Source organism: Helicoverpa zea, chromosome 2 (genome assembly GCF_022581195.2).
Source record: "Helicoverpa zea isolate HzStark_Cry1AcR chromosome 2, ilHelZeax1.1, whole genome shotgun sequence".
Classification (NCBI taxonomy): Eukaryota; Metazoa; Arthropoda; class Insecta; order Lepidoptera; family Noctuidae; genus Helicoverpa; species Helicoverpa zea.
The window spans coordinates 14,585,535-14,599,767 of record NC_061453.1 but is presented as its reverse complement, the minus strand read 5'-3'; positions in this window follow the sequence as shown (position 1 = coordinate 14,599,767).

Sequence of the window (14,233 nt, the reverse complement as noted above, 5' to 3'; positions counted from 1 at the left end):
GGCACCACGTTACCAAAATATTAGAATATTTAACGGCAATCCGCAATAAACACGCCCAATAAAACTTAGCCGCCTTTATGACCGGTAACGGCAATTATCTGCCCCCAGCCTGTTTCCTTAACTGTGCACACAGATATACAAACAAATACTTTAAAAAATCCCTTAAAACATGTGTTTTTTGACCCACAATCTGTTTTTTGAAACAATAATCTACTCAAATCTACTGAATACAAAATCTATCATGCATTCAATATTTGAAAGAACATTCGATAATGACTGTCTTTTGTTTTTGGTTAGAGAAAGACTTTCATGTATTGTCAGATTTGTTGCGCCAATGTTGGACAACATGTGTCGACCAATGTTGGTGACCAATATTGTGTCTAGTGACGTATGGGCGATAATTAAGTTTTTGTTTTATTTGTATTGTAGTTACACTGATGATGCGTCCAAATTGTGTGAAAACAATGGCGTTAATTTTTAAGGAATATTATGGCGTTTTGTGGTCTGTTTTATGAGAAATGCTTTCTTCTTTCTTCCTAGATCTATTATACTGCCGTCGTTATTAAGAAAGGCACAATTAACATTTTACAAATGTTGAGAAAATCGAGTTTAAAATATTTTTTGAATTTTGTTAAAAAAAACACGTTTAAAATGTGTTTTTCGAAATTGTTAAAATGTAAAAAATTCTGTTTTTTTGGTATGTACACAACGATAGCAATATTATATTTTAATTTAAATGGATATATTTAATAATCAGCATAATTCATTTTAACTTAACATAAAAAATAACAAGAAAGGAGCAATATTATGTTGAAAAGGCACATATAACCAAATATGCCTTTTCAATGTTAAATTTTTAGTAAAATTTACGATGAAAAGGCATATTTTCTTAATTGTGTCTTTTCATTGTAATTTTTTAAAATGAATATATAGGTGCAGAAAATATTAGAATGAATTCATAACGCCGATGTGCCTTTTTTATATAACATTTATTAGCGTAGGGGTAAATAGAAAGGGCATAACTGCCAGTTGTGACTTTTCTTTCTACATTAATTGCCAAAATGTTCGTTCCATTAAATATATCGATAGTAAAAAGGTAAAATAAAGGTCACATCATACAATATGCCTTTTTATTGTAATAAAACTTAAAAAGTGATGTAGTTGTGCCCTTTAAGCTTATGCTATCTCTGTTTATTTTGCAGCTAAAAATCCACAAAAAATCAGGCAGATAGGCCTTTTTTTCCTGATTCCGAATATGTATATAACTCATTTTGACAAAAAATGTTAGTTGTGCCCTTTTTCGGTAGCACGGCAGTATATATCTGCGAGTTGCTTTGGGATGTAGCACAATGTGTTACGGGTGTTATTGAAAGAGTTAGCTTGGACACTTTTTTTAATAATCATTTCTTGGCACTCTGTAAATTACAGAGCTATAGGCGAAATGGCACTTTTATGAGCTACACAATTATATTTTCATTGCTATTATGATCAACTGTTTCTCTTGGTTCAGTCAACATCACGAGGGATTGACTGCCATCGCCCAAATAAAAAGTAGCCTAAATTCTTTCTCTGGCGTTAGGCTATCTGTGTGCCAAATTTCATTTAAATTGGATCGAATATTCAGACATGGCAATAGACATGGCCTAAACACCCAGATCCCAACTTCACCTACATGGCGCCAAATGTTCCATGCACTTGAGTGTACATATCCCCTCTGTTCCCCATTCTCGCGCGTGAAGTGCGACGCTCGGTCGCGCGTGTCGCTTGTCGCACGTAGCGCACGAGATGCCGCGCGCGCCGCCGACCGCGACCCGCGCGCACATACATGCTGGGTGTATGTGGGAATAATGGGATGATATGAATTTTGTGTGGGTACAGCAAAGGGGGAGGATAAAGGCTGAGTACATAGGTAAATAATTATTATGTAGTAGTATTTTTTTGCTCAGAGGATACTCATTATTTTTACATTTTACTTTGTTTTTTAAGAAGGCTTACAGACTAACAAAAAAATGATATAATGAAAACTATACAACTTACTTACGTATACGGAAAGTAATTTTATTTTCTAAGTTGGCTGATTTTCTAAAATCGTCAACATATTTGAGACGTCAGTCTTCAAGCTATAAAAGAGTAGGTATGAGTAGAACTATTTACTTCTAATGTATAGTAAAATAGAATGAATAAAACTAACTATACATAAGCATCTCTTCAAACATACTCCATATAACATGGATGGATGTCATGAGGACATTTTATAACTATAATTATTATTTTAAACCTCTTAATTAAAATTCCTAATCTTATAGCTTCGTAATTAAAAACATAATATTCCCATAACCTCGTTAACGAAAAGGTCTACTTAACGTCGCCCAAACAAGCCGATCAGAATCGGCGCAGTAGTTCCGGAGATAGCGCTAACAATAGAACAAACAACTTTTACCGCTCCAATACATTCCGGCCTGTTATGGTCAAAAGCTATTGTTTATAAAAAAGGTAACATCTTTACTTTGGCGGTCTTTGTACCAAGTTAACGAAACACTTCACTTGCACCTTAACCACATATAAATAAGGTTGATTTTCCCTTGTTTTTGTTCTTGTTAAGTTTGCAAGGGCAGTTACGGTTAGCCCAAGATTCCGTCATGGTATATTGGAAGGTGCTATAAACAAATAAAGAAGGCTACCTCTCTGCAGATCCCTTGAAGCCCTTTGTTCGCGATAGTACTGTTCGCTCGTAAAGTTTTGTTGATGGCTGTATCTTTTGTTTTATTGTTGAGGTACTTTAAGGTCTTGTTATAAAGCCGATGGCAAGATATTTCTCGAATTGAAATTGGGATTTTTGAGTTGACCACCACTAAAGTACTGTTGGCCCACTTATCGCATGGACTTTGTTATACAATATCCTTTGACACAACAAATACATGTACTTATTCAAAATACATATATGGAAGTAATTAATGCCTTATATGGGAAGAAAAACTGGAAAGCGAAGAAAACACTCTAATATAAGCACAGGAAAATTCACACATTTTAGTATATGAAAAGGATGCCGCATACATCTAATATGTACTTTTATCTTCGCCTAATCACAAGACTGTCTCATACACCTAATATCATGTACCTACATTGATCTTCACACAAACCTGAGTACCTCCAGTCCTGTACCTACTATCTAGTTGATCAGAAGCAGTAAATTGTATCGCCTACAACTGAAGGCTATATTTAAATCAGGCAATAAGTCATTTATCTTGCTCATCTAAATCATTGTCGCTCTCATTTCTGCCATTGTTACTGGTTTCCTTGCTCACTAAGAATACATATTTTGAAGAAAATGAATTATTATTAACTGTGAATTTTACAGCACTTAAAACTAGATTTATAAATTTGCTGTAAAAGCACTAAAACATTCTAAAAAATTCACCTATTCTAGGTACTAGAAATTGTCAAAATTAAGTGTTCTTTAGCAGAATTTCACCATAAAAGCGTTTAAAGGGCATTCAAATTTAAAGGAGGGCTGTTGGCTACAATTTTATGTGGATGCGCCAAAAGGTTCTACTAGAAGCGGGTAAAACCGCCCGCGCCGGCAGAAGCTAGCAACAGCTAAAAAAATCAACTAAATTCATTATTACTATTAGTTATTGAAACTTCATTATTAGTTAATCTAACCACACTTTCAAAGATAACAAGGTCCCATTCCCAGTATATACCCCAAAGAAGCACTCTTCCCTATAACGGCCATGTTCTCAATACTCACAAAGGCTACTTTATTAAGCCCCTGCGCCCGCGCAATTCCGGACATCAAAGGGCGAATTGTAAATCTTACAGTTAATTTGAAGCCGACCTATAGATGCTGGCGATTTGTTTAGATAAGTTGCTGCTGGATATGAATAGAGGCAGAGGTTTGTGTTTGTTGTAGGTATTGTATGAGAGTTTATAAACGATAGAGAATTTCGAAGACAGGGATTTAGATGCTTTTAAGATTTAAATTTTACAGCAAAAATATCACATCAATGGAATGTTACGTTAGCAGTACCGCATCGCTAAAAATGTATATTTATTAACACAGCTTGAACTACTATTACACCTGATATTAAATTAACTTTGTCATTATCAACTTAATTTACAAAAATACATATTAATGAAATAAAATATTCCGATTTCTTATCCACATTTGACAATCCAAGTCACATTCTATTAATCTCGCAGTAGGCATAACGGTGTGCTCGTCACCGACTGATTGATCTCGCCTCCGTGATCTCGCTAGTGTCAACGTGATCGACGAGATGTAGCTATGCGCCTGCGCACGCAATTAACGGCTTTGATACTTCTCGTAATGGCTGAGTGTTTAGTGACTTTTTTTATGGGTGTCAAGTTTTATGGGCCGTTAAATGCAAAGGTTTGTAATTTATTAGCATTGATTTAATGGTCAGTAGAAATGGTATTGTATTTATTTTAGACCTATAGTTGTGTAGCTGAATAGACTGCATAGTGATTTCTTTTTGATCAGGTTATGCATACACAGGCATTAGCTGGATGCGAGAAGCCGAAAATCGATCTCAGTGGCGTGCACTTGGAGAGGCCTATGTCCAGCAGTGGACTGCGATAGGCTGATCATGATGCATACACAAGTATTTAACATATTAAAATACCATTTTACCGCTACCTGTCCGAAATATATAAAAAAGTAATCTACAGTAACACTGAAACAGTTAATGAGTGATGACTAGTTACAAGGTGTCGGAACTCAAAACATTCAACTGTAATCAATCTTTTTATATACTTCAGTGATCATAGCAAACATCATTTGTATAATAAAGTTTTTTTTGATGAATAGTTTTTTGTGTAGTGTGATTCAAACTTCAATGTGCCTATCATAATTATCAAATGAAACACAACTTACACTCAAGATTTCATTCAATTTTACAAATTATTGTTTGTCGAAAAAAAAAACATTAAATAAATATCATATACCGCAAAAACTTTTCAAGCACTTGAACATCTTTTAAGCTTAGTACTCAGCCAAAAATAATATAAAAATCTTCCATTTCGTCAAATCTAAATGTTCAATATGCTAAGCACATAAGTCGTAAAGTAAATATCATGATGATAATTTACCACTATCCCGTATTATGGCGTTGATATTTCGAGTATTTGCCGATATTCGGGTTATATAGCAAGCACTTGAGGAGCGCGCGTTGATATCTTCATTGAGACGGAGCGATGAAGTATCGGCGATTGTAACCCCGAGATGATACGGGACCGTAATAAAATGATAATTGGAGTAGGTTGTAGTATACAAAACCGATTTTAATTACATAAATAAGATTGTGTGTTTTTACGTTTTCTGATAAAATGGTAAATATGAATTTTATGGGTAAGTGTATCTGGGATGCGTTTACAGTAAGAAAGTACAGAATAATCTTTACCTACCACTTTGTACTGAATCATAAACAATCCTATCGTAATAGTATTTAACTTCAGCTCTAACATTTCAGGCATGATAATCAGTATTGGTGACATACAAAAAACAAACGAAACCTAACAAACCAAGCTAAACCCAAAAAAAAAAAAACAAGACCCAATCAGCCCACCCAACGGAACGCAAATGAACGCTAAAACAGCGTCAAACTGGTCAATACTTTACGAAAAATTCGGTTCATTCGCAAAAACTGTTGTGTCCTACATCGCACACCGTTATGGTAACTAGGACATATCCCCCCCTCACTGCCTCACAGCCCCCCCTCCCCACTATCCTCAAAGATGAGCCGATGATGGCGGGTTGTGCAATCGTGATGACATGTCAGGTTTCGCTAACGGTAACAAAGATGATGAATACGATTTGGGGGTACGAGTGTACTAGAACCTGTTGTGCGGTACAATTCCATGGAATTCGGATGGAATTCTTTCTAAATGTTACGGAGAAATTGCTTGTTTTCTTCAAAAAAGGTATGCTTGACAGAGTGTAATATTATTGGGTGCTTATATAGAAATATTCCTGAAAGCAAGTTAAACATAAGATTTGTAGTCAAAAACCATATTTGCAGCTGTTTTCAATGTAGAAAAAGCACATCAAATCTACTACTTACCTTCTTTATAATTTTTTGAACTATAGATAGATAATCTTATCCCCCATTGAATGATAACTTCATTGTTTTACCATTAAAGAGTGCCAGTTAATTGGCGTGGTGCCACACCTCTACAGTTTTTGCGTCGAGTGCTGGTTCGATTCCCACGCGAGTACGTTTTCACGGCCCACAATTATGTATTTGTTCCGAGTATATTTTTATGTGTGATTTTTGTTTAAACGGCCTACCAATAGGTTTTATATTTCGGGTTATTTTTACTGTTTTATACATTGAACTTTGATCGAGTGTGTCTGATTTGTGAAATGATATGTCATCTTAATCATCATTCTAAATAATTTATCGATGTAATTTAAGATATTCTGAAACTGTAGTTCCATTTTATTTCTAAGTCGCAACGCAAGAGTACCAAACAAACATCCTGAAAAATGTTAAATAGATTTTTTTCTACTTATGTTCATTATTTAATGGGTACAATTAAAATTCAAACAATATAACGCGACCACATTAGGTTGGTACAGACCGCCATCTTGCCGGAGTAAAGGTACCAATATAAATAATAAATAAATTAAGCGAACGAGAGAATTGTGTCAGTAAGCCAGACGCGCCATTAGCATGAAGCCGAATTGAATGAAACTCACTTATAAACGTGAGAGCATAAGCACGAGCGGAGCGGGAGCGAGTTTATGTTATTGAAATCATTAAATAATTTCTCTAACCGTACGATAAGCGGGGGTGATTTTAAGGCAATAGACCCGTTGTATTCCGGGCTTACGGTTTCTCTTTTGCACATTTTGGTAACGGTTGCACCTCAATTTTAAACAGATCTGGATAGGAGGTTGGAAGAGTTCTAATCAATACCATTTAAAAGATCGATGTGCAGTATTTCATCAGCAATTCCATCCACGTCCTGGAAATAAAAAGCTTTTATCGAGAAATTAACAGAATTATTTAAATCATTGTCAAATCGAACTCTACTAGTTCCTGAGGTCATAATTAGGTCATTACAACCTGTTTACAAACGCTCATAGTACCACTAAACACACACCCTAACCTATTTATAAGAAAGCGATTCATCCATCTTAGTAATGACTGAGTACGTTTGATGTATGGCAGCGGCGACCGGCGGTAATTACTCGCGAATCACTATTACTAACAACATACTATAACATACTATATGACACTAGGGTTACCAGGTGAAAAAATAAAAGGCCGGATTTCCATTAAAACGATCTGAGTATTTTTTTAAAACAAACATATAAAAATTAAAAAAAAACAGTCTTAATGCTCATTCGCTCAGAACGCTCTAACATTTATTTAGACGCTTCACAAAAGTATAAAAAAAACTGAGATCGTTAAAATATAACCTGTTATATTGAAAATTCCAGAGATTTCATTATATTTACAAAGACCAGCCACCAACCATCCTCAGTAAAGTCCAAAAATTCCGAGATCTGAGGACAAATCTATACTAATATTATAAAGCTGAAGAGTTTGTTTGTTTGAACGCGCTAATCTCAAAAACTACTGGTCCGATTTGAAAATTCAGTGTTAGATAGCCCATTTATCGAGGAAGGCTATAGGCTACTTTTTATCCCGGTACGGGAAGTAGTTCCCACGGGATGCGGGTGAAACCGCTGGCAGAAGCTAGTCCTGCGATATGGACGGTAACCCTATACTAAAGTAAGTATGGTAAACTATAGGAGGTAAGTACGGTATAAGATAGTATATGTTACTCGAGTACATGATGATTCAACATGTTTCTGATGAGAACAATGACATGTATTTCGGTTCTATGGCCGGTTTGTGCTATAGATCTGCTGGTAGAAATAAGGCTAAATATGTTTTCAATTTGATACTGTCTGTTAATTGTTTTATGAGGAAGGAGATGGTATATAGGTAGTCGAAATCAGTACAAGAAGGCTTAAACAATTCTATGAAAGGATATTTTTCTCGTTGCTATAGGTGTAGCTTTAAGTTTAGACTTTTTATAGTTCCATTGCAGGACAAAAAAGACGTCTTCTTATACAGAGAAGGAATAAGCGTTAATAGCACACTTTGCATAAGGTTGATTATCGAAAGTCCAGACTTGAATAACGAAAACTGAAATTACAAATTCATCTCAAGAAGTTGAATCTAATTTAAAAAAAATATTATTCAAATCTATAGACACAGACGAACATTATAAAAACTTTTGCCGATAGATTTCCGTTATGCAGTGACAAATTGATACCGAAAACAATAAGGAAGTCTACAAAAAACTTACAATAGGAAATACTCTCATATAATCGGCTTACGAATAATTTCCAATGAAAGAAGTTTAATGATCGCTAATAGTCGGACTTTAATGACTCACGCGCAACAATGATCTGTCGATAGATCGATGTAATTAATTAGCAGAAGTAAGAACTATTGAGATTCAATTGTAGCTAACAATGGACTGTACTTTATCTTTATAGAACATATAAATCAAGTTGTCTTCTAGAATAGTATTTGCTCTGTAAGCTATTCAGTCGCTTTAAAGTATGAAACACTTTTTGCGGTGAGTAATTTTCTCATGTTGAATGGAGGCTGAAATATGAGTTGTTAACTTTTGTAGGACTTCAAAAATATATCAGTTATAACACCTGAACACTTTAAGCTTAATTTTACCTATGACGTTTTTAAATAAAATATCAGTATCAACACATAGCCTGTAATAAGTTATGTCGAAAGAATTTCCAAAATATTCAGTTACAATTAAATACCGCAATCCTACTCACCATCATATAAAAATAAAACGATATGCTATAATTTCGACTGTATATTGTACTTTCAACAATACGAAACTAACCCAGCCCTGTAGGTACCTTTGTTTTTTGCATCAAACACCTGCGAGGTACCCGCGGTAACACGAGGCGTTAAAATAAGATTGTCTTAAACTTTACTGTTACTGAGTGACCCTGTTTTCATATCGATGATATATTTTGATTGGAAAACGAATAACGTATTTGGAGTTTTCATTATTTATTTGATTGAGCGAGAAAGATAAATCCCACCAAAAACATTAAATGTAAAAAAAAGCCAATCCTCTACGCAATTCCTCCACCGTAAAAAGTTTTGAGATCGCATAGAAGCCAAGTCCTCTTCTACTTTATTTGTAATAATAAATCAATATTTTGTGACTATATCAATAGTTTCGTTCACTTTACAATAATATTGACTTGGCCATGAGCACAATAAACTACAAATATAATACAGCATATCTTGGAGAGGTGAAAGTCAAACATGAAGTTTAATATCACAGAATTAAATACTTTTAGTTTATTCAATTGTTCCTAAATGACCGACAGTCGGTATTATCCAACATCAATGAACTGCACATGTACTATGGCGCATGTTTAGTCCATGGTGATCTCAAATTCCAATCAGTCCATAATCAGTCCAACAGTAAAATCATGTCCATATAGAATTTATCAATACAATGGTATTTACACATTATTACAAGGAGCGACTTTTAACTTGTGCTCATGGCCAAGACAGTATTATTGTAATGTGAACAAAACTATTGATATAGTCACAAAATATTGATTTATTATTACAAATAAAGTAGAAGAGGACTTGGCTTCTATGCGATCTCAAAACTTTTTACGGTGGAGGAATTGCGTAGAGGATTGGCTTTTTTTTACATTTAATGTTTTTGGTGGGATCTAATTTATTTTTTGTAGGTCTCTTTCTTCTCTAAGTATATAACAAATTAAATTAACTTACATGCAACTAACTAAATATATAACAAACTAAATTATGTACACCCTAGCACGTAAACAATATTTTTTTAACCTAAAAAATTTCGAAATTGTCGAATTTTTTAATCGAATATCTTTTAGAATAAAAGAGATTTATTTCAGAGGTAGATGACGCTATCACATGAATATAGCTATGTAACGAAACCATAGCGCGATTTAGACCAGGACAACGCCATCTATCGAGCGAGCATGCAGTGTTTATCGCACTGCATTAATATGAAAGATTTTATCATTATTCATTTCATTTAAACCTAGCTTTTTTATTCATATGTTGTATATTTAATACATAATAACAATATACCACTACGTAACACTAAAACAAATAGTAACATTTTGTACATAAATAAATAACAAAGTTATCAATGCAGTCAAAATTCATACACAATGTTCTTGAAAAACCGCAAATATAAATTTGTTTCCTATTTTTTTATTAAGTTTTAAGGTTTTTATAATTTTCCCTTTATATGTAGCTAATAACCTATCTTGGTGCCAAATTTGAAGGTTCTAAGTTTGCTAGAAGTACCTTAGACTTTTGATGATCGGTCAGTGAGTGAGTCAGTGACAAAATGGTGTAACTTTGATCGCTCATAACTCGTAAACTGTTTATTCAAATGTCTTGTAATTTTGAGACTGAGCTTGTTCTAATACTTACTCTTGGTCATCGAAAACCTAAACTCCTAGCTTTGTTCACATGGAAGATACAGGGGGCTGAAATAGCCGCGAAACGCTTCGAGAAAAGATGGTACGGCCGTGCCCGCTTTGCTCGAGTCTTGGCTGGGGCACTGCCGTGCCCTCAGATAAACGATAACATTTAGTGGTCCGTTCGTCTAGTGTGATGTTTTTGGGATTAAAAATAGAGACTGTTTATTTTAATGATAAGGAAATTGGTATATTTCGACATGTTTTTTTTTAAACAATTTATTTATTTCGATGCTGCAGGTGTTGGATATTTAGAATTAATATAATTACACAAACATGAATAGATCCTATCAAGATTGTCTTAAGTGTTATTCCTATGGAATAAATAATTATAAAAATTATCGATATCACCTATAAAAAGCATTTTTAAAATTATAATTCTTAAAAAATAATCTGAAACAGCAGCGCATCATGGAATACAAATTGTATTCAATAACCACTTGTGGGCAGTGGAAAAAGTCGGCATTCGGGGCACTGGTCATCACTCTTGTGGCACTAAATGGCAATGCGAGTCAAAGCGGCATAAACTCATATATTTTCATAAACCCATCATTTATTATTTAACTAGTAAGTAATAGGTTGATTGATGGTAAAAACAGATGAAGTTGAAAAATGCCTAGTAAAATATTTTTGGTGCTAATGAAAATTTTAATATTTGATGCGAAATAAGCCTCATTTGCACTAAAACTGCGAAATATGAGGAAATGAAACTGTAAATTACAGGTAAACCTATAGCCACCTCTATCTCCACATTTTCTACGCAGCTTTGTTTTTTGATACTTTTAAATGGCTTAATAAGGTCATATCAAGAATAACTAACTATAAAAAAATTGGTCAAACTCATGTTCAGCATTAGCATTCAGCAAACTAATGCAAGTAAATTAATTCAAATAGCGGTTTTTATTAGTGATTCATAATTATGCATGCTTCGCATTCTAGAACGATTTTAATTCCATCTTCTACAGTAACTGACTAATATAATATTTATTTTATTCTAAATAAATAACTGATGATTTGTTCTATATAGAATTGGGTCATAGAAGGTTCGTAGCGAGATGCTTCTACGCAGCTACGCATTTTAGCGATTTCGTAGTCAGTCAGTAGACATATGTATAAAGTGTAGATATGTCAACAGTCTACAAGCTTCTAGTGTTCGTAGCAAGGCTTTTTATCCGCAGCTAATGTCTTGCATTTAAAGTAAATTTCTTAGATCCAGACCAAAGTGTAGCTGATCGAGGAAATTTTTCAACCTTTTTGAAAAAATTGTCCGCTCATTAGTATACCTAGTTTGTTTTAAACCTTAGCTTTGGTGCAATCTGAGCTTCAATGTACATATTTCATTTTATTAAATTTATTAAATTCGGCTTTATCTAGATTAGTTTATTATTTTATAGAATATTAGTGAGTACCTAACTCACTAGTTATGTATGTCTCTTAAGTTTTATGCTTATGATTGCTATGTATGACGAGCATGTATCTCTACATAGATTGCTAGTGATGTACTGATTTATTATCTACTGTAACTGTTACTTCAATTATAATTATAGTGTCGTATAGGCATGTGTGTGTATGATGACAAATATTCATAAAATGTAAGCATTGATACTTGTTGGTCATGTTACCTGGCATTGACAGAAAATCTATTACAATAGATCAAGTTGTACTTTCAACACATTACTAACACCATGTACTATGGAAACCTACCAATCCTATGCCATTAAAAATTATTGTACCTCCATATATTAGATGAATCAGGTCTTTGTCAAAGCCCTTCAAACGAGCGTGACCTTAACATTATCGCCTTTAACATGAAGAGGACCTTGTGAGGGCCATACCAGGGCCCATAAAGAAAACCATCGGTGGCCTACTTACCAGCTGACTGACAAACATACTTCTAAACAAACGACAAAGCAAAACCATCCTTATTGCAGTAACGGTAAGAGCGGAGAAAGGTGAAAGTAAAGTTTGTAGGTCTGTAGGCCTGCCAGGTGCGCTTGTGTGCGTAAGTGGTGTATTTGTGTGTCAGTGTGCGTGTACGCAATGGAGATAGCAGCCGCCAGGTGCGACCAACTTTAAGTGAAATGCGTCGCTTTGCTTAAAATTATATTTTGTAAATTTTTACCATTTTTTTTTGTTGTTTTTTATGCGTGACGTTGAAAAAAGGACGAAAAGAACTAATGACGGACAATTACTTAATTTAAAAATTAGGTCGAGCTAGCATTTATCGTAGTTAAAATCAAACGTCCTGTTTGTTTTTGGCGGCTTCTAACCTTCTGATTAGTGTTCATAACATAATTACTGTATGAATGTTTCCTCTAAAGTACTGAAAAACTAAATAAATTACAATCGCGTTGTTGTTGCGTGCTTCCGATGCAATATCCTCCGAGTTAGTAGCATGAGACCTAGTTCCATATCATAGCTGTAACTACTTGCAAACGTGCACTACTTTGTATTTGATGTCATACTCGTGAATGGGTGCTGTCAATTAGGACTGGGTTTGGTAATATTTTTTTTGCCTATTGCAAATGTAAGATATACAGTTTTCCTATTTTAAAAGTGTCCTTACCGGTTCTTCTCCAGGAGACTAACTCTTTGGAAATGTGCTCCTAGCTTCTAACGTTTCAGTCTTATTACCTTTGAGTTTGACTTTAAGAAAAGATTCCGTTTAACATCTTGAAAACAGTAAAGTTAAACTAGTGTGCGGTTAAGAACCCCGATATAACACATCATTATTTCGGCTACACATCACGAATCTTACGGTAATAATAGCACAACATCAATTAACATAATGAATCACAAAATCTTAACTAATTAGCGAATGTAATAGTCCGCGACTACGAGCTACGCGCCGTAGCGGGCCGCGGTTCGCCCGCCCTGCGCTTGCGCGGTGGTAGAAAATTTTTGGTGGGAAGTGAGTGGGGTGCGCCCGCGCCGCCAGTCTGACGACACCACGCGCGCGCAGCGCTCGTCCCGGCCAGTGAGTGAAGTGCAGTGCCGACAATACAACTATTACCAAAGTGACGCTAAACAACGGGGAGATAAACATAAAAATTCAGTGTACGTTCATAAAAAAAGAAAAAAAATTCAAACACGCCGACCGAAAGCGAAGCGTTTTGGGAAATGTTTGTAATTGGCATTTTGTTAGTGACGTGACAGTGCCGCCGATTTGTGGATCACACAGTGGATGCCTTATACTTCGGACGCCAGTTTTTTTTTATTATATTTTTTTTAATCAACATTATTAGTTTTTTCGAAAATTAATAATCATAATAATCTTTCTAATTTCTACTCCTCCTTGTAAATATTCGAGAGATTATTGTTATTTTGTATTTTGTATGACTATGCCAATCACATCTTTTCCTATTTTTTTTCTTTTTTTCCTTATTTTCTATTTTTACTAATGACCGAGCTATTACTAACTGCATGTAAGATCCTGAAGAATAGTGAAAGATACTCGTGAGTCGCGAATTAGTTAGAGATATATTTAGTTGTTTGTAATCGGAAAATGTGTATTTTCCGGTCGGCTATCGGAACTCGTTCGGTTTTCGGCAGATAACTGGAAGGTCGCTCGACTGGTTCTTTTTACAGTTTTAACGGCGCGGCCGGCCCGTAGCGACACCAATTATATTTACCACCGTTCCTTTGTTTTCATTATATTTTTGAACAGTA